This window comes from Equus caballus, chromosome 8 (assembly GCF_041296265.1).
Source record: "Equus caballus isolate H_3958 breed thoroughbred chromosome 8, TB-T2T, whole genome shotgun sequence".
Classification (NCBI taxonomy): Eukaryota; Metazoa; Chordata; class Mammalia; order Perissodactyla; family Equidae; genus Equus; species Equus caballus.
In genome coordinates, this window is record NC_091691.1 from 18,349,660 (window position 1) to 18,371,274 (window position 21,615).

The 21,615-nt window shown below is 51.7% G+C and overlaps 1 protein-coding gene and 1 long non-coding RNA gene across 4 annotated transcripts in view; one reads left to right on the top strand and one right to left on the bottom strand.

The window, feature by feature from the left end:
- The window catches only part of NOS1 (nitric oxide synthase 1), a 175,263-nt gene that overhangs the window by 23,429 nt on the left and 130,219 nt on the right, over positions 1 to 21,615 (top strand). The gene's annotated exons all lie outside the window — the stretch shown is intronic.
- LOC102148141 (uncharacterized) lies at positions 1,571 to 6,764 on the bottom strand. Of its 2 annotated transcripts, none has more exons than XR_001377332.3 (4): positions 6,655 to 6,764; positions 4,577 to 5,046; positions 4,039 to 4,210; positions 1,571 to 2,835 (listed from the first exon to the last, which is right to left on the bottom strand). It is a non-coding gene; the product is annotated as an uncharacterized lncRNA (long non-coding RNA). The 2 variants fall into 2 exon arrangements; XR_002809704.2 differs by having other exon boundaries at positions 4,563 to 5,046; positions 6,655 to 6,763.

The following is a 21,615-nucleotide window of genomic DNA, read 5'->3' on the forward strand; positions in this document are numbered from 1 at the left end:
CCGCCCCCCCCCCCCCTCATTTTGAGGCTGGAAGCGGGGGAGGTGGTCCCTCTAGGGCCTACCCTGCTGACAGCCCAGCCCTCAGCCCGGCCTGTGGAACTCTCTCGCATGACCAGGAGGCGGCTTTCCTCTCTGAGTAGATTTTCTTTGTCTAGGGGTGGACATGGGGAGAAGTCAGGCTGCTGGGGAGGTGGGAGGGCCTCGGGCCAGGTTGGTGGGGGTGCGGGGGAGCAGCTTTAAGGCTCTGGGGGTGTCCCAGGGAGGAGAGAGAGGACAGGGGACTGATCAGGAGCCTGCCTGCAGCGCAGACCCTGTTGCCCGTCCATCCACCTGTCCATTAGCCTCTCCAACCCTCTGTCTGTCTGTCCATCCATCCACTGCCTTTCTATCTCCCTGTCTGCCTGTCCCTCCTCTCGTGCACCCATTTCATTCATTCATTTAGGCCACAAATGTTTATTGAACACCTACTACATACCAGGTTCTGTGCTAGGCCAGGGAAATCACTATGAACAGGGCAGACGCAGTCCCTGGCCTCCTGGGGCTGACATTCCGGGATGGAGGAGGGGGAGACAGCAATCACAAGTAAACAGACAGACAAGTCTATCATCACAGATTGGGCGAAGACTTGAGGAGACAACCAGGCTGCTGCCTGCCTGGCTGTCTGGCTGGCCATCCATCTGCTGGGGTTCCCGCCTCTCCTCCCATTTCTCAGTCCATCCTGCTAACAGCCTGGCTGGACCCCAGGGTCCCACTCCCCTAGCGGCCCCTTTCCAGAACTCTCCTTCACTCTCGCCCCAACTTGCCCATCGTGCGAATCACCGGTGCCCCTGTTAAAAATACGAACCCCCTTAGAGTTAACCACGTGGGACGTGTTTAACAAGCTCCCTGTTCTGATGGCGGACAAGCCAGGGGGTGCTGCCCTGGCTGAGGGAGCCGTGACTCAGCTCCCCCTGCCCCCCCTCACCCTCAGCTGCAGCCCCGAAGCCTCATGTGCAGCCCTAGGATCATGGGACCGCTGGGCCAGGGTGACAGGGCCTCAGGGACACACCTGGGCTGATTCTCACGGCTGGAGCCCTGTGGGGAGGGCTCCTTGAGGCCAGGGGTCAGACCTGCTCAGTGCCAAGCTGCCAGGAGCCCAAGGAGGCCAGGTCTCTGGGAGAACAAGGAGAGAGGTGCCCTCAGGATCTGCCAGGCACACAAGCAGGAGGAGGAGGAGCCTCCAAGGGTCTCAGCAGCCTCCTCCGCAGCCACAGCAGGTACAGGCTTGGTAGGGAGGGGCCATCTGCCAAGACTCCGGGCGGCTCTGGGCTGAGGCCCCGCCCTGGTACCACCCACCTTCCCCCGACGGTCCTGAGCAGGGTCTGGATTTGGTTACAGAAATCGCCTACGGTGGGCACTGGAGGGGTCAGGGCCGGTGTGAACGGGCAGAGAGGAATGAGTAAGGCGTTCCTGGCGGCAGCCACAGCGGGAGCCAGGAACAGGGCGTCTGAGCATTTAAGAGAGATTCAGACCACCCTCATTTCCTGAGGCTCCCGGTATTGGAAAAAAATGAAGACATTGCAAAACAGAGTTTAAAACACGCACTCGTATATTTTTAATGCTTGCAATGAACTAGTGAAGCTCCATTTAATACTTACCCACAATAGGGCAATATAAGTAGATGGGTCATAAGAAAATGAAAGGATTCGTTTTAAATATTAATTCACAGCGCACCACAGGCAGCACAGCCTGGCACCAGGGCAGATGCTAAAAGTTGTTTGCTGATTGTCATCTGCTTGGGACGTTATCTCTGTATCTGGCTGACCGTATGAATGACCAAATTCAGAGGTAAAGTCAGGCCTCTGGGTTTGGGGCTCCCGCTCCCTGCAGAGCAAGGCCTGTGGGCAGATCATTGGGGAGACACGTGGGGTTTCTGGTGGGGGGAACTGGGAGATGTGCTGGGATGAGGCAGGGCGCTGTGGGAGCATGGAAGAAGCATCTTGTCAACCTGGGGAAGCCGGGGGTACTTCCTGGAGGAGGCAGCTCTAACCTGGAACCTCAAGGATGAGTCAGCATGAACCGGAAGAGGAAGGGCAAGAATAGGGATCCAGGAGGAAGCAACAGCAGGAAATGGCCGGAGGAGGCAGGAGCCCTAGGTAGGAGGACTGATGATGGAGAAGTGGGTAGGCAGAAGCAGAGACGGAAGGCCCCTCAGATACTCGGGCATTGGGACTTTAGCTCCCAAAGTCAGTTCAGCCAGACTTTCTTTACTTCCGATATCGTCAATGTAGTTTTGAAAAGTTGCATGCACCTATGTTCCTTGTAGACAAATTGGAAAATGCAGAAAAGCAAAATGATCAGGAGGCCTTGTCATCAGGAGAGAAAAAGTACACAGGGGTTGAGAAGGGCAACCTGTGGCTTTCTCCTTCCCACTCAAAGTAATAATGTTAGAAACAATGGCTTCTATTAATGGAGGGCATCAGGACTGTATGTACAAGAGATTTATATATATATACATATAAATCTATTATATAAGTTATCTTTTGCTGCATAGACAAATCACCAAAAACTTAGTGGCTTAAAACCACACCAACTATGATTGCTCAGCTTCTGTGGGTCAGGAATCCAAGCACATTTCAGCTGGTTCCTCTGCTTCAGTGTCTGTCACGAGGCTGCAATCGGCATGTCGGCTGGGGCTGGGGTCTCATCTGAAGGCTTGACTGGGGAAGGGTCTGTTTCCAGGCTCCTGTGTTTGTTGGAGCAAGTGAGTTCCTTGAGGGTTGGTGGACTGAGGCCTCAATTCCTTGCCATGTGGGCTTTTCCGGAACAGCTGTTTGCTTCATCAAAGCATATAAGCTATGAAGGCAATAGAGAGAGTCAGCTAGCAAGATGGAAGTCACAATCTTTTTTGTAAGCAAATCACAGAGGTGGCGTCCCGTCACCTTTGCTGTGCTCTATTGGCTGAAAGCAACTCGCAGATCTTGCCAACACTCAAGGAGAGTGGTTACACGAGGGTGTGAATACCAGGTGGTGGGAACCACTGGGGTGATCGTAGAGACCACCCACCATAAGTGCCCACAACAGTTCCAAGAAGTCTTTCTCAATATCCCCCACTTGCAGATGAGGAAACTGAGGCACAGAGAAGTAGGAGAGGAAGCTGCCAGGATGACCTCTCACGTATGTCCACTGGTTTAGCACCTACAATGTGCCTAACACAGTACTAGGCACTAGGAGATATGGAAATAATTAAATCAAGGTGCCGGTGTTCAAGGAGCCCCCAGCATAGTGGGGAGCAAAGATTGGCATAAAAATATGAGTGATGAATGGGTGATTAGAAATATGCCCAAGTACAAGGTCTTATAGAGAAAGGAATAATTAATTCAGTCTGGAGGAGTAGGGGAGATCAAGGAAGTCTTCTTGGAAGAGGTGGCACCTGAATGAAGTTCTGAGCCATTTTCTAAGCAGACAAAAGATGTGGCTTCGGAAGCATGAGATGGCTTGTTTCACCCGGGGAGGCAGCAACAGTCCTTCATTCATCCATTCCCTCCATTCATGCAATGTACATTTATTGAGCGCCTGCTGTGTGCCAGGCCCTGGGTGAGATGCTCTTAGATGCTGTCAGCCATCAAATCCCCACCAGCGGCTTTGTTGAGCAAGAATTGGGCAGAGAGTGCCTACTGTGTGCAGAGAGCTGCCCTGAGCACACCCCCTACCTGCCCGGTGCTTGCACACTTCAGAGTTACACAAAGCAGAGGCTCCCAACTGCGGGTGACGTGTGGGATGCACCAAGGGTTGAAATAGTGACTAACATTTGTGCAACATCTGCCTGTCTTCTCAGCATCTCCACGTCTCAGGCGCCTCTGACGGCCTCCTCGTCCCATCTCCTACGTGTCTCTCACTCAGGACTGGTTCTGAGTGTCTTGGGGCTCCAGTTCCCAAGGGAGGGATTTGGGCCGGCTGGCTCGATTTTTAGTGCCAGCCGCTAACAGGGGGCTTGCCTGGGGTTTTAGCTGCCGCAGCGAGGGTCCCCAACCAGGTAACGTAGGAATGAACCCTTACCTTGGCCTTGCTAACATGTGGTTAGCCCCTAGGCCGTCCAGCCACACCCGGGGGGGCGTGTGGTCTCATTCACTCACTCGTCCGTTCCACACACTTTGGGTGTACACCTACTGTACTGGCAGGCTCTGTATGGCCTAAGAAATATCCACTTCCTGCCCTCCTGGAGTTAAGCCTGGGGAAAACAGAGGCGTAGAAATCAAGAAAGCAGCAGATTCCAATAAAGCTAGTTCTGTTCTGTGTGAGAGGGCATGGGGGCTGGCCTGACGCTGCCTTGTGTGGGTCTAGAGAAATCAGCCGTGGAGTTTCCTCGCTTAGAATGAGTAGGAGCTGAGCCCGAGCGGAAGAGGTGAGGGAGGGCCTTCCAGACAGGGGGAACAGCATGTGCAAAGGCACGGAGGTGGTATATTTGGGGCAAGCTGACAAGTTCATCATGTGGACATCAGGTGTAGTCAGAGGACAGGAGAAGAGAAGAGGAAAAGAGACATTGTTTGTAAAAAGTTAGGATCCTAGAAAGTGTGTCATACCGTGATGGTCTTACCACTTCCGTGTCCGGACCAAACGTCGGTCCCTTCTTGGGAGCTAAATCCAGCTGCACCAGAAGTAGTTGTTTCACAACGTAGAATTTTTATTTGCGGCATGCAGCAAAGGAAAACGGAGACCACAGGGAATAATTTCACAAAGCTCAGACCCCGGGCACGGGGAGGTGGGAGTCTTTATTATTTGGGGCGGAGAATGAATATTCAAAGGGGAAGTCTCATCATCGCGTGCAGAGGCAGGCATAAGCTTGCACATGCGTGGTTTGAAATCAGGCTTCTGCATACATCGCATGATCTAAAAACGGCTGCTTCACCCCTCCCAGAAGAGGGGCATTTACAATGTCAATGAGGGCAGGCTACTTTAGGACAAGTCTCTATCTGTGCCCGCGTCAGTCTTCTGGTTGCGGTCTGGGCCGGTCTGGTCCATTTCAGAGACACTGGGTCCAGGGCGGATGTCGCTCAGAGCTTCTTCCTGGAACAGAGCTAAAACCGCGTAAGCTCGAGGCCCCAAGGTGGTGGATGAAGGAACACCTGCCCCTTGGAAGGAGACGGGACAATCAGGTCAAACACAAAGGTTAGAGTTTAGGCAGGACACGAGAAGGGGGTTACAGTCAGTGTCTGGTGACACTTCCCTGGCCGTTCTGTCCTCGCCTTATAAGCCAGTGGTCACGCCTGAGCAGCTCCCAGGTGCGCACGTGCCCGTTAGACTGCAGTGTGACATCCTGTTGGGTTGGCTTTTTGAGGTTGGTTGCCAAGATTTAAACTTCAGGAGATTTTACATTTTAAAAAACAATCCCAATTTCCAGCTTCTTGTCAAAGACAACCTGGCCACACTGGAACCTCCACATTCCCACTGAAACAATTGGCCAGAGCTGAGGGGCAGCGATGGGTGCCCCCAGTAGACAGGGCAACGGGTTCTCCAGTTCAAGCTGGCCCCCCACCCTCAGCCCATGGCCACATTTGTATACACCCGGCCTGGCCCCAGGAGGCATCAGTGGCTGGGATTCCTGCCTTGGGACCCTCCATGTCAGAGTTCCAACATATCCTACAAGTCACCCTATTTCCTGCAACCCCAAATGCTCATCCAGCATCCCCTGGGTGTAACAGGGCATCCAGGGTGGTCGTATGGAGAGTCCTAACCACTCAGGCACCCCTTCCAGCCCCTATACGTAGAAGGGCTGATCTGGGCTGAGTCATGGTCCAGGCTGGCTGAGTCAAGTTCAAGGCAGCTGTAATTGGGTGAGATAGAAGGCCGCAAGGAAAGGACAAAGGGGACCGTGGGAGAGAGGCCCGGCACCTTTGGCCGCATCTAAGACATCCCTCCCACCTCCTCTGATTCATCCATATCTCTCCTCATCTTCCCAGTAGCCCAGTAGTCATGGCTCCAATTTGGTGCCATGAAGAGCTCAGTTTGAATCCTGGGAACTCACTTCCCCTTAAGTGGGAACAACAATGACACCCACCTCATGGGGTTACTGTGGAGATGAGGTGAGGTTGTATACATTAAGGGGTGGGCGCAGTACCCGGCCCTTTGTCCAATGACAGACAGCTATGTCTGCGTATTATTATTTATTCAATGTAGTTCTTTCTCTGACTGTCTGTAGCAGACGCCGTGGGTGTCCCACGCACATCGAGATTTATTCTCCATGTCTGTGCACCCCAGCTCTCCGTGTGCGTCCACTCCCGACAGCCAGGACCTGCTTTCCCTGGGAGAGAACCCGAGTGCCTGGGAACTTACACCCTCCCGGGCGTGACCCCTCACCGGTGACCGGGGGTGCAGCTCCCTGCTCCCAGTGGGGGCAGTTCTGGGGTACTCGCTACACCGCTACACCGTCTGCAGCTCCTCCCTGAGGGACTGAGCCTCTGGGGACTTCAGTGATAACACAGCCCTGCTTGGTCACCTTCCCTTCCCCCGCTCCCTGACCATTTTTCCTGGAGACATTTCCCTGTAAAGCTCCAACACACAAATCCTCATCTCGGGGTCTGCTTCTGGGGGACCCAACCCAAGACACGATCTCTTTTGTCTCGGCCTTCCAAATCCCCTGCCTCCCAACCTCATCCCCTTCTTCCTCGCTCTTACCGTCTCTCCTCCTGCTCTGCCTTCCCCTCCAGGCCCGCTCACTCGCTCGCACCTCCACCTCCGACTTGGAAGCAGATGGCATCCTCGGGGTGTGAGAGCTCCCTTTCAGTGATTTATGACCCTCGATTGGGCAACCGTTATTTTTAGCTGCCTCCCTCCACCTTCTGCCACCCTCCGTGGTGGAGCAAGTCCTGCCCTGTTTCTTGGGCATCAGAGGGCAGCTATGTCAGTGGTTTTCAACTGGAGACAATTTTGTCCCCCGAGGGACATTTGGTAATGTCTGGAGACATTTTTGGCTGTCACAACTGGGGTTGAGGGTGCTTCTGGCACCTGGTAGATGGAGCTAAACATCCTACAATGCACAGGACAGCCCCCGGCACCACCACCACCACCAAGAATTATCTAGTCCCAAATGTCACTAGTGCTGAGGTTGGGAAAGCCTGGGCTACGCATTTCTCTACTTCTGCTAACATTTGGTTACAGTATGAGCATGTCACGTCCTCCCCTTGTCAATACGAGAGAGCAGTCAAGATGCTCCGTGGCCTGCTGTAAGAGCCAGCAATGAGTGAGAGGCCCACCAATGAGGAGACCTAACATGCTGATGTTTACTCTGTGCTGGGCCTGTAGCCAGCAGCTCATCTTATTAGGTAATTTCTGCCTCACAGCAATCCTATGAGGATTTCCCCATTTTGCAGGTGAAGAAAATGAGGATAGGAGAGAGAGAGGGGGCATTGAGCATCAGAGCTGATCCTGGACTTGTCTGTCTGTCTCCAAAACCCATGATCTTACACACTGTGCTAGATTAGTCAGCTGTCTAGTGATTTATCAAATGGTTTCTGCAGACAGGAAGCAGCTACAGGTGTTCACTGTGCGAGAGGCATCTGTGGTCCCAACTTTGGAAGTCCCCAAGAGGACTGACCAGGAGGCAGAAAGTATCAAGGCTCTGGCTCCATGGAGGAGTAAGGTCCTATCTCTGTGCATGCTCCAAGTCTGAGAGACATCGGGTCAATGACGGCTCTTTGCAACTGTCTCTCCTCGTGATGTATCAGGAAGCTTTGGCTGTGTGACAATCCACGCCAAAAGGAAATGCCTGTAATTTGAAGTCACTGTTTTGGTTCACAATTCTGCAAGTTACAAGTCTGGATCTGTGGTCAGCTACCAGGTCAGCCGGGGACTGGCTGACCTAGAAGGCCCTTAGCTGGGATGGCTCGTCTCTGCTCCACCTGGTCTCTCGGCCTCTAGCAGACTGGTCGAAGCTTGCACACGTGGCAGTGGCAGGATTTTAAGTGCATTAGAGGAGGAATAAGGACTCTTGAAGCCTATACTTGGAAATGTCACTTCTGCTGTGTTCTGTCGGTCAAAGCAAGTCACATGACCAGCCCAGATCCAAGGAATGGGGAACTTGATTCCACTCGAAATGTTATTGCCATGCAATATACCACAATGGCCCTTTCCTTCCAGGCTGGGGTCAGCTATTCACGTAGCGTCTTCATAGTTGGTGGCACCAGCACTTAATCGGGCTCCACGAAGCTGTCAATTCCTTAGCTGTGTGGCCGTGGGCGGTGACTTACCTTCTCGGAGCCTCAGTTTCCTTACTTATGGTATAGGCAAAATATACTCATTCTGCCTGCCTCACTGGTTGTCCTAAAGATCAAATAAGAAAGCGGAGGGAGGGGGGCTATTATTTTATTATCTGTCCTTGAAACAGAAGGAGGCCCGGCTGCTCACGCTTGGCACATGCGTCCCTTGCCCTGAGCTGAGTCTTCTGTAATTCATCAGTAGCCAAGCCTGACAAGCCCCCAGTGACGCTCCATCAATCCTCCTGCCTATTTTCGCAGGAAAAGCAAAGTCGCTTTGCCAGGAACTCTCGGGACCTTTTTCACTCAAGTTCAAATATTAAGCATTGGCCAAGGGTCTCTTTTATGATTTTCTTATGTGGTCTAAGAGCAAACCTTGAGATTCCTTGGCCTGAACTGCTCCCAATTAACCCCGCTCCCTGCCGAAAGCTTGCACTTATTTAATAAACACAGCCTGCACGCTCTGAGACGTCCCATAGGCCACAGGTCCTGAGAGAGCAGGAAAGAGCTGTGTCCTCCCGGGGTGGGCCAGGTCTGTGGAAGAGGATCAGGCCGGCTCGGTGCGTGGTGGTCCTCCTGCAAGGGACCCCAGACATCAGCCAGCAAGCATTCCACAAGCCTGGGAAAACTGAGGCCAGAGGCATTAAAAGAAGAGCATGGTTATCCCAGCTGGGATAATGGGTCTTTGGGTGGTTTGGGGCAGAGGAGAGAGAACAAACACTGTTATTTAGTTATTATGATGGATTGATCCTAGTTATTGAGTGCTGCCTTTGTGCCAGTGTCCCCTGCTCATGGTCAGGGACCATTCCTGTCCTGTTCACTGTTGCCCTCTGTGCCGGGCACCGGGCCCCATCTAGGAGGTGCAGGGCAGTGTGGAAGGGTCTTGCTTAATCCTCCAACCCCCTACCCAGCAGCTACCATTATCATAATCCCCATTTTGCAGATCAGGAGACTGTGACCCAGAGGGGAAAGGGTCGGCCCAAGTCACACAACTAGGAGGTGGCAGAGTCAGGACTCAGAGGGGGCCTGTCTGGCTCTGAAACTCACATTGTCTCAGCCGCACTGTGCCCTTCCACTCTGCCGGCTCCATCACAGTCTAGGCCTGTGGGCAGAATGCAGGGCCGTGCGGACAGAAATGTGCAAAGGAGGAAGATATATGTTATTATTATTATTATATTACTATTATTATGGCCATTGCCATTTTGGCTTCTCACCATATGCCAAGCACGGGCTGAGCATTTTATGTGCCCGAATCCTCACATCAGCTCTATGAGGTGGGGACTCTCAGGATCTTTTTACAGAAGAGGAAACTGAGTCACAGAGAAGTGAAGAGACTTCCCCAAGATCACACAGATAATAAACAGCAGAGCCAGGATTCAACAGGCTAAGTCTGGAGTTCCTGGTCTTACCCGTTGTGCTGTGTTGCTCCCGCTGCAGGAATGGATCCTGTTGAGTATGCACGCTACGTGACACTGAGTGAAGAGATTAATGAGTGAGGGAATGAGTGAAGGGGGCACTTCCGGGCACCCCCGGCGCCCATCCCCAGGGACAAGAGGGAAAGAAGGTCTCAGTTAAAGAAGTCTGCGCTGGAGAAGAGGGCAGGGCTTGAGAAGAATCCAGGGAAAGGTTTCCTTACAGAAGCATCATCCTTTTACTAAGCCCCTGGGGAGGGGCCCCAGCTGGCCAGCGCTCCAGGGGCCCCAAGACCTTTCCTGGCCGGGCGGGGAAGCGCAGGGGACTTGGGAGCAAGCTCATCATCCTCTGCCTGTGGAAAGGTCACCGGACACTATGTTAGGGAGAACTGGCAGTGACCCTCAGTCCCCGCGGAGGGCAGGATTCCGTTTCTACCAGGGGAGTTGCACAGAGCTTGGCAGAAGCCACAGCCACGGAGCAAGGCATGCCATGTCCACAGTCCCCGCAGAGCCAGAGCCCTCTGGAAGGAGCACAGCCAGAGAAACAAGCGACTTAACGGATGTCTAAGGCGCCTCCTCTTTCCCCTCCCTTACAACAACGAGAACCCTGCTTTCTCCACGTACAGGGCCAGTAGCGTTTAGAGGATGTTGCCAAGCGATGGCTGTGTGCCCAGCTCTGTGTGCCCCACAAGCCCCCAGCAGTCCATCATATCCATCACATCCTTACAGCGACCCTACGTTTACGCTCCCGCATGGAGGGAGTCTATGAAACCTGAGTCAGATGGCATCGCTCCCCTGCTCAAGGCCTTCCAGTGACTCCCCAGCAGCCTCTGAATGAGGTCGCAAGTACTCACCATGATCCACCAGGCCTTTCCCCCACACCCATTACCTCTGGGCTCTCTTCTCCCATCACCCTTCCCTCTCACTGGCTCCACTGCAGCCACCCTGCTCTTTCTCCAGCACACCAAGCACGCTTATGCCTCAGGGCCTTTGCACCAGCTGTTCCCTCTGCCTGGAAACCTCTTCCCCCAGGCAGCCACACGTCTCATTCCCTCAACTCCATCAGGTCTCTGATGAAATAATTCCTCATCACAGAGGCCTTTCTTGTGACCACTCAGCATCCCTGTCCCCCTCCATCTCTCCTCCCTGTTCTGGTTTTCTCCGCAGCACCATTACCCCTGACCCACTAGAACGTCAGCTTCATGAGTGCAGGACCTGGTGCGTTCATTCTGTGTCCCTGGGACCTAGTACAGCGCCTGGCACTTAGTAGGTGCTCAGAAAGCATTTGTTGAATGAATGAATGAATGAATGATCCTATCTCACCGATGAAGAATCCGAGGCCCAGAGAGGTGAAGGAACTCCCCTGAGGTTTCCTCCCCATAAATAGAAGACTCGCAGTGAGAAAGAGGCCATAACTTTACGAACCGAACAATAGTTTACCCCCCCGTCTTCCATGGTTAAACGTTCATACTGTTTCCTCTCGTCGATAACTCGATGACCCTCCTTGTCCATTCATCTTTTTTCCTATATCTGTTTATTTCTTTAAGATTTTATTTCTTTCCTCCTTTCTCCTGTTTCTGTCACTGTATTCTAGGGGCTTAGATTCAAATTATTACTGTTATAAAACAGTTTTATTGAATAGATCTTGCTTTAGATAATTATTTTTATGTTTGCGTTGTTAACAACCTCTGACGAAAAATATACAGATTTATCTTGTTGTTCTCCTGGTTTTGTCGCTCTGTATAAAACCAGCATCTTCCTGGTCTTGCTTTATTTATTTCGATTTATCATTTGGCCAACTGAGGCTTATAGTTGAGTACATTTTTTTTCTTTTGAGGACACCTAAGTGGCAAACTTTCTAATTCTTTGCACATCTGAGAGGGTATTTCTGGTGCCTTAACCCAGGAAAGGCAATTTGAAGGGTGTGAAAATGTTGGATCACAATCCGTCACCCAGGATTGGGGATGTTGGGTGTGTATGTGTGTGTGTGTGTGGTGTGTGTGCATATGCAAAAGCTCTTTATTGAGCTGTCACAAACATACAGTAAAATGCAGGACTTTTTAGCTGGCAGCTCCATAAAATGTTGACAAATGACTTACCCATGTGGCCACCAACCAGATCGAGAGAGAAAATATTTCCATCACCTCAGAATGTTCCCTTCCTTGTCCTCCTTTCCAGGCGTTCTTCCACCCACTGGATGATATGTTCTAAGAACACCATAATTTAGTTTTGTCTGTTCTTGAAGTTCGTATAAATGAAATTGTACAACGTGGACCCTTACGTCTGGCTTAGTTCACTCAATGTAACGTCTTGGGGCTTCATCCACATTCTTGTACTTATCACTAGTTCACAGCTCATTTTTTTCCTCTGAGTAGTATTCCACTGAATGGATATACCACAGTTTGTTGTCCTTTCTCTGTAGACATTTGGGTGGCTTCCAGTCTGGGAGACTATCCTCGCTGAGATCTTTTCGTGGACGCTGGATCCACTTCCCTTGGGTACGTATGTAGGAGTGGAATTGCTGGCTCATGGAGACAGCGAATGTTTAACTTTGTGAGAACCTGTCAAACAGTTTTCCAACGCGGTTGGACCATTTTAGGCTTGGTCCACATCCTTAACGACACTTGCAATTGCCAGGGTTTTAAAAAATTGTCATTTTGTTGTGTTTTGCTTTGGCTTTTTTTTTTCTTTGCTGGGAAAGATTTGCCCTGAGCTAACAACTGTTGCCAATCTTCCTCTTTTTTCTTTCTCCCCAAAGCCTCAGTACACGGCTGTCTATCCTAGTTGCAGGTCCTTCTAGTTCTACATGAGCCACCACCACAGCATGGCCACTGATAGACGGGTGGTGTGGTTCCACAACCGGGAACTGAACCTGAGCTGCTGAAGTGGTGAGACCACCAAACTTTAACCCCTAGCCATCAGGCTGGCTCTGTTTTGCTTTGTTTTGACCATTATGATGGATGTGGAGAGAGATTGTGGTTTTAATTTGCGTTTCTGTGATGACGAGTGTTGAACACCTTTTCATGTGCTTGTTGCTCTTTCAGACATCTTCTTTTGTGAAACGGCTGTTCAACATTTTGGTCCATTGACTTCTTTGACTTTTGGTGTTGAGTGTTAGAAATCTGAGGCAAGCCTAATTTTGTTGCTTTACAAAGATCACCAGGGTTGTCATTTTGTTGTTTAGAGTTTTTTGGTTTATTTTCCTTCCCTTTTTCTGCAGGCATTTAACGTGTAGAATGTCTTTGTTGTCTCTGAAATGTGCTGACATTGACATCTGTTAGCTTTGGCTGATACTCAGCCAATTATAGACCAAAAGTCCAGGACCGTTTTCCATTATGATGTCTTTTATTATTTTTCTCTACTTGCTCTTCTCCCCCTCCTATAATTCCTGGGTTGGTCCTCCATGTGGCTTACTTTTCTTTCATCATATTAATCTCCGCAAATTTTTCTTTTGAGTTCTGAATGAATTTCTCAAGCTTGTCTTTTATTTTCCATTTTAATTTTCTGCAATCCTTGATCTTCTGCTCCCTGTATCCATTGTGATTTTTAATTCAGCATTGTGTTTCCATCTCCTCACAGTCTTCCCTAAGCTCAGATGTGCCTCTGACACGGATGCTTCCTAGAGTTTCGTAGAGGTGCCCCCCTCAGAACTGTGTCAAGAACACGAATTAGAAATTTGACAAAGCTTTTCTCGTTTCTCTTCATCCTTCCATTCCATGAGAACGCACTGTGTCATTCTCTTGGGGTGCCTCATCTTTTCTTATGTTTCATAATTTTGAGTTGGGTTTCTCTGAGATCATGCATCCTATTGATTTTTTTGGGCCCAATGGGAGTGAGAAGGGGGACACTGATGTTGTTATGTTGGCATGATTGTGGTTTGGGATTCCAGCCACCTGGAGAGGAGGCGGAGGCTTGTGCCATGGCAGCCTCATCAGGATGCTCATCCTTGGGTCAAATAGTGTCTTTTGTCTGGTCGCTGTGGAATCAGGGAAATAGTTACAACAGTGCCCTTAACTCCTTGCCTAGCCTGGCTTCCCTCAGGGGCAGCCAGCCATGGCAGCACCCCCAGGCGATCAGCTTCCATTTGGGCTTCTCCACAGCATGGCGGTCCCTCCTAAACCCTTCCCAGAGCACCAGCTGGATTTCAATGAACTGTTTGTTGCTCACCATTCCTAACAATGCTAGGCTTTGGGGTGTCTTCTGCCAACTGTGTGGTGACTTATTCTTTCACATACGACCTTCCATGAATCTGTCCGGAACTTCCTCCAATCTAATCCTACTCTACTTTGCATAAATTATCTGAAGTTTTGTGCAATGTGGATCCATCCTTCCCTCATTTCCAGCATCGATAAAGCCTTCCCCTTGGTTTCTATATTCCGTTGGTAATTTGAACAGACATCCTGAAGAGGAACAAGACGGACCCTGCAAAAGTCAGCCACTAGCCCAGAATCCATCTGCTGTTCCCTGAAGCCATACAGAGCCGGCATCTAATTAAACAGGGATCAGACCTCACCTGAGAACGTGCTGCTTGTAGTTTATTACACAGACCAGGAGCCCTCCTATTAGATCTAAATTGCCCACGTAACTAAGTGTACTGTAGACATTTAATCATGGCCCAGGCCCGTTTTTCTGCTGGAACTAAGGCACTTCCAGGCTTTGAGAAAAGAGAAGAGGAGTTAGACTGAAGTTCCTGAAGCCTTGGAAGGGCTTTCATTTATTAAAAAAAAAAAAAAGGCAGGAGGTCTGGGGCTGGCCTCTAGCTCAGAAATAGTTTCCTCCTTCTCCAAGCCCCACAAAGTCATGCTGAGTCCACCCCAGCGAAGTGGACAGCCCGGACTTCGGCAAAGTCACAGATCACGAGACCAGCCAGCCTTGATGTCCTTCCGGGCCCTGGTACGTGCTCCCAACAGCTCCATCAAGGACATGCATTTGCTATCCCATTCTACAGATAAGGAAACTGAGGCTCGGAATGGTCCAGTGAGGGCCACACAGCTGGCATGCAGCAGAGCTGGCATTTGAATCCATGTTTCATTGCCTTTCATTCTGGGAGCAGGCTGAGGAGGTAGGCATCATTGTTGCCGCTTTAAAGTCAGGCAACTGACACCACAGAGTGAAGTCAGCCGTCGGCTCACCCTGCTGGGGTTCGATGAGCCGAGAATCAGCCGAGGCAGGGCCTGGGGGCCTGCTGGCAGCTCAGGACAGAGGTGTGACCTGATGCGAAAGTCTGGGGATGCAACAATGGGTAGATGATGGTTGAAGCCACTGGAGTTGGAAAGAGGTGGCCTGTGAGAGAGAAAACAAGGACTGAGAAGAAACCCTGAGCAAAGAAACGTGCATGGGATGACACAGGAAGACGTTGAGGAGGGGCCGGGACAGGGCCGTCGTGAAAACCAAAGGGGGAGGGTCTTTCATAGAACGGGGTCCTCCAAGGCCTGAGCTTCCTCTGGGAGGGGCGCAGAGTGGGCAGTCTCCCATGGGAGCTGGCATCAGAATCACCCAGAAGGCTTGTGAAACTCAGATTCCTGGGCCCCGCCCCGGAGTCTCTGATTCTGCAGGTCTGAGGCAGGCCCCGAAATCTGCATTTCTACCCAGCTCCCACTTGACATCCATGCAGCTGGTCCACGGACCACGTTCTGAGAGCCGCATTACAGAGGTGGCTTTGTTAAGGGGAGGGAATGGGGTCAAGGCACTCAGCTGGGTCCCTGAGCTTTTCTCCCTTCTCCCTTCGCCCAGCCCTTTCTGCAACCCCCTCACGCTCTGTTTCTTTATTGCTCTCTCTTTTTGCACGGAGGTATAACGTACACCCAGTAAAGTGCGCTAATTAAAGGCCCACTGTTCTGGAAGGAATGGGGTCCTTCCTCCTGAACTTCATGCGACAGAATCACACTATGTTCTCATGCTGTGGCATCACACTGTATGTTCTCTTTCTGCCACAGCCCCCTCTGGATAGTTAGCCAGTTTATTTTTAACTTCTCACTCACTCTGAAAACTCAGTCCAGAAAGCATGAGTGACTTTACCCCTCCACGTGTCCTCGTGCCTCTTCTGTGTAAGGTGCATTTTCCTCAAGATCTTCTTGCTCCTCGTTGCCCTCGGCCAAACAAGAGTTTCTGCATTATCTGTTCCAATTCCCAAACAGTCCTCTAAGGAAGGTGTTTATATTCTTGCCATTTTACAGATGAGAAAACTGAGGTTCAGAGAGGTTAAGACATCAGCCCAAATCCCACAGCCCATAAGAAGCAGCCTTAGGCAGTCTGAATTCAGAGCCTGCCCTTAACCCCTGGGCCATCCTAGCTCCCTCCCAAAGGAGCCTGTGACCCGGTAGACATGCTGTCAATGTTTGTTGACTGACTGAATGAAGTGAACCCCCTCAAAGTAGCTGTCATGCTGGTCTTTGAAGTTGCTACATTAAAAATGTCTAGGATCACTTCCCAGGGGGTGACTCAGAGCCAGGCCAGCCTTGCTCACGGGGTGAGCAGTGGATTTGTGTCCCCAGTGGTTCAGCCTCTGTTTGACTTGCACCCGAGCTGGCTAGTTTGAAAGGCTGAGTTCTGAGGCCTGGGCTTTGGGCTCAGTGATAAATGCCCCAGGAGCCATCAAAGACCACTGCCAACACCACCGCCCCTCTTGAGGCCTCCTGGAGCTCTGCAGGGTCCCCAGCTGTGATCCCTCGGGGATATTCAAACCAGCCAGAAACACAAGGCCGCTCAGTTAGGCCACGGAAGGGACCCGTGAGACAGCCGAGCAACCAATCGCATTGGTGCTAGCAAAAGAGACAAAAAAGGATGTCAAAAACAGATCATTTGTTTCTCCCCTAGTTTTTTGGAACAGAAAAAGAGACAGAGAGAGAGAGACAGAGGAAGAGCAGGGAAACGGGCCTAATTATAAATGAGGAGTGGCATGAAGTTAATAATGACTCATTTTTTAAATTGCTGTTTGACAAGAACAAGAGAGAATGGAATCAGGACGATTAGGAAGTAATGAAGAGCTGAGAAACAGAGGCAGCAGGTAAGGGACGAGCCTGGAAGGTTACGACTGGAAATGACTAAGTGCGTCTCCGGGCCAGGCTGGGGGTGGGCGTCCCGAGCAGGGTCTGTGAGGATGATTCTGAAGATTCGGCGCAAATGGGAGGCCTCGGAAAATTCAGCCGGACCACGAATCCCAAATCTGCCCACTTCTTGTGATACCCAGCTCCCCACGCTGAGGCAGGACCCCGTCCTCTCTCCCCAGAGCTCTGAAATGCCCACCAAGCTGGTGCTTGTTCCTCACTGACTCTCTCCCCCAATCCATTTGTCTCATGAGCCAGCGGAATCTGTCTAGAGACAAAGTGACTGTCCCTTGTTCCAGATCCTTCCATAGCTTCTCAGGGCACATCAGATAAAATCTCAACGATTCAATTGGTCTCCAAGTTCCAGTCTAAGTGGTGAGCCAGTGTCCACCTGTCCAGCCTCAGCTCAAGCCACGTGGGCCCCACCCTGTGCACATCAGGATTCTGGCATCCTCAAACATGCCAAGCTTGCTCCAGCCTCAGGGCCTTTGCATGTGCTCTTTCCTCTGCCTGGAATACGCTGTCTTCACATGATGGGCAAGGGAACTCATTCTTGACCTTCAAGTTTAAGTTTCAAGTCAGAGTACCTAGCTGAAGTAAGCGCAGAAGTACCTTCAAGTCCAGAACACCTAGCTGAAGTAAGTCTTAAGTCTTCCAGATCATTCTCTCTCACTGCACTCTATGGCATTTCCTTATAGCCTTTATCATGGCTTGTAATTATAGCTTTCGTTCATTTGCCACCTTAACGCTGTCTAGTTCCTCCTCTGGACTATGAAGGCAAGGACCAGTGATGTTTTATTTACCAGCACGTTGCCCAGCACCTAACACAATGAATTATACATAGTAAAGTAAATGAGAAAACAGCCATCTAATGCAGCGGTTCCAGTTCTGGCTTCAGGCACAGCTGGATCCAGGTGATCAGTGTCATCAGGAATCTTTCTCTGTTCCTTTCTCAGATCTGCTTTCCTCTGTGCTGTCTTCATTCTCAGGCAGGCTCTCCTCAAGGCAGCCTTTTGTTCTACTAGTCTAGCAACACCAGTGGAAACAGAGGCTCTCCTTTCTAATCACTTCAGCCAGAGTCCAGCCAGCATTTATCCATTGGACAAGTCTTTACTGAGCACTTACTATGTGCCACGTGCTGTCCTAAGAATTGAGGAGACATCAGTAGACAAAATGGACAGAGTCCTTGCCCTCTTGGAGCTTATATTCTAGAAGGGGAGACAGATGATAACGAGTCAGGATGATATGCTCTCTGAAAGAGGACAGTTACAGCTGGGAGAGGGGTGGAGAGTAACGGGCGGGGCTGGAGGGGAGAATGGGTTGATGTGTGATGCCTCTATCGCCCTGACTGGAAGCATTTGCTGCTCAACCAATCTCATGGCAATGTGAGTAAGGAGAGAACTGTTCCCCGAAGGAGAATGGGGAGGTGTTCCCAGAAAAAGGTGAGATGGAGACAGGCAAACCCAGGGGACATCCTCCGCACACCGTGGCAGGAACAGACTCAGGGACCCAGGACTCAGGATGGCGCTCCCTCAGCAAGCACTCATGGTGTGCACTCTCCGTGCCAGGCACGTGGAAGAGATTCTGGGGGCTGGGGGAGGGAGGGGTCATCTCTGACCTCGTGGCTTAGGCCAGTGGTTCTCACCTCCAGAGAGGGACCCTGGTGTGTCGGGATGGACCAGGAGACAGTAGAGTGCCGAGTGTGTAGATACGTGACTCACGACAAATCAGAGCAGATTCTAGGAGGTCCCTCTAAAAATGTCTCTTTCAGTCACTGGGAAACTGTCGTGAGCAGGAGAGAAGGGCCTGGCATCCGCACAGATGCACAAGGGTCCACACCCGCCATCCACCCTATCTCAGCCACGCCACACCTGGCGCCATGAAGCCCTGACTGGCGGGACTTGGCGGTCCTGGGTCGCCAGCTATTGCCCTGCTTGACTTCTCTGCAAAGTTGTTGTGGCCTTAATTTCAAGTATGCTTGTGAGGGGGCATCACCTCGTCTGTCATGTGGGTCTCGGAAGGATGAGAGTTGACAACTGCATCTTAGTCATGCTGAGGGACCATTTCTCCAGACAGGGCGACTCCCAGGGGTGGCTGTGTCTGGGGAGGAGGCCAAGCTTTGAGTTGACTTTATTTTCACCAATCTTGGAAGAGTTTTTGGGTCCTCCTGTCATTGAGAGGTCATCTGGGGCCCTGAGATTAGTGACCAAGGGATGAGAAACGTTGCCCCGTCCTCGAGATGACGATCTGGGACAGGAGTGACACCTGGTCTTCATCTCAAATGCCATCTCAGAGGATTTGATATTGACTGCCTGGACCACTGTGTTGAGCACAGATATGGCTCAACAGAGAAGAGTGCTGTGATCCACTAGTAATGTCTGCCAGGGACATGGGAAGAGTGGGTTGTGCACACATGCCAGATATTTACCACACCTGATCAAATGGATAACATCGTGCATCCTAGTGAAAAAGGCCCAGCTATAAACAGGTGCAGAGCAATAACAGAGGGACTGTCCTGAGCCCACACATCACAATGAAGAGCAGACTCTGAGATCAGACCACTCCTGGCTCCACTACTTGCATATACCCTGTGACCTTTGGCAAGTCGCCTACCTCTCTGGGCCTCAGTCTCCTCATCTCATTATTATAGCAACAACATCCCTCCTATCACATAGGATTTTTAAAGGATTAAATGAGATCATATACGCAAAATGATTCCTATGTGGTGGGCACTCCATAAACCCTACTTCCCTTCTTTCTGCCCTCTCCCCCATAGCCATCGATCCTGAAGAAGTAAGAAGTCAGGAAGGGGAGGGAGCAGACCCTGGAATAACTGGATAAGGAGGGTGCAGAGGGGCTGACCTGGAAACGAAGTCACATTGGAACCATTAGAAAGCAATGGGAAGCTTAAAAAAAAAAAGCTCAAAGTTTCCGCTCGTGCAAGCTTGTGCAGCTGGCGCACAGCTGCCTGTGGGGGCTGTTGGGAGTGGTGGCGGAGAGCATGAGTTTTGGAGCCAGACTACACGGGGTTAAGGCCCAGCTCTACCTGGTCCTGGCTGTGTGACATCACCTCCCCGGGTCTCAGTTTTCTCCTCTGCAGAATGGGGGTGGTCGGAGTGCCTTCCTCCCAGGTTGGTGAGTTAGTTATGTGAGATCTATAGAAAGCACTGGTGCAGAGCCTGGCACATAGCAAATACTGTTATTATAGCAGTAATAATAATTAGTATTATGGCCTGGCAGCATTTGCTTCCTCGGGGTCTGGAAGTCCATCCTTAGGCTCCTACCTTTCTGTCACATCATTGCCACAGGAAAATGGCGGATGTTGAGGAAATCACAGACGAGAATTCCTCCTGCTCCATCCAGATGCACCCTCCCTGAGGTCTGCGGCCGAAGGACGTCTGAGGCCGCTGGGCGGCCATACCACACAGAGGCTTGTGAAGCCCATCCGGGCGGATGGCGGCCCCGGGTCCTTCATTAATTATCATAGAGCAGAACCTTGCCGCTTCCCACTCTAATGCCCCGGAATCAACCAGAAACCTCGCAATTCGCTATTTGGAAACAATTAGCCCAGTTCACGGCCTCTGCAGCATCAATTAATGTGGACACAAACATAAATTATGGGGAAGCAGGACGGACACAGGAGGATGAGGTCACAGCCACCGTAAACCTCTGGCTCGGATGCGATTCCCCGGGGAGGGGGCTGCAGGCGGGTGCTTTCACCCCCCCCACCCCACCCCCCACCCCCCGATCGCACAGGTGGGAGCGGCTCTGCGCCAGGGGCCTCCAGGGACCACAGCCAGAAGCCGGAGGCCAGGGCTCTGAGCTCAGGTCCAAGAGGGTGTGGGAGGAACCCTGGTCATCCAGAACCCGGGCAGGCCACCGCAGCCACACCCCGACCTCCACGCAGGCTACCCCAGAACCCCCCTCCACCTAAGAGGAAGATGCCACAAACCCACCTATCTCTGGGTCTCTTGGGACCAGTCTCAGCTTTGGGTGACCCATGGGGCAAGACCACACCTATGCCCTGCACTGACCCTGGCCCTGGCTGAGGCTGCTTCCTGGGCTGAGTAAAGGGTTCCTCAGGGCCTGCTGCTCAGGAGGCCTAATGCTCAGGGGCCAGGTGGACTCAGGGTTGTGTCCCAGCTTGGCCACGTACTGGCTGTGTGACCACACACAAGTCTCTTAACCTCTCCAAGCCTCAGTTTTCACAGCTGTCAAAAGGAGGCTTAAAAAGTTGACAAATGGGCTTAACACAGTGCCTGGCACATAGCAGGTCTTGGGTCAATAGGGGTTGCTGCTGGCAGTGGCCAGAGTGGTAGTTAACAGAAAATTAGCAAATATCTTAGAGGGCGTCAGAGCTTACAGAACATGTTCACACCACGGTCCCCGTGGATCCTCCTAAAGGCCGGGAAAGGAGGAGGACCAGCAGTCATCTGAAGGCTCCACCAGGGAGGACCGTCCTCCCAGCTCACTCACGCTCTCGGCCCGCCCTGGGGGCCCTTGCAGGCTGTTGCACGGGGACTCAGCTCCTTGCCCGTGGGCCGCTCCACCGGGCGACTCCCAGCTCCCTCCCCCACCTTCCCCAGGGCGAGGGCTCTGAGAGACGGCCAGGCAGGGGCTCAACGCTTTGCAGGCATCATCTGATTTAATGCTCCCTAAGACAAGGGCAAGAGAAGGCAAGACAGAAGCCTCTGTCCTTCTGGAACCTAATCTCAGCAGCAACACCATCACTTTAGCTGCGTTCTCCTCCCTAGAAGCAAGTCACTGGGTCCCAACCACACTCAAAGGGGGAGGGTTCACAAGGATGCAGGCATGACTATTCAGAGGCAGGGGTCATCGGGGGCGCCCTGGGGGCTGCCTGCCCCAAAGGGACAGTTAGCATCCTCACAGAGGGCCAGGAACCAGGTTGAATACCCACCCCTTGGC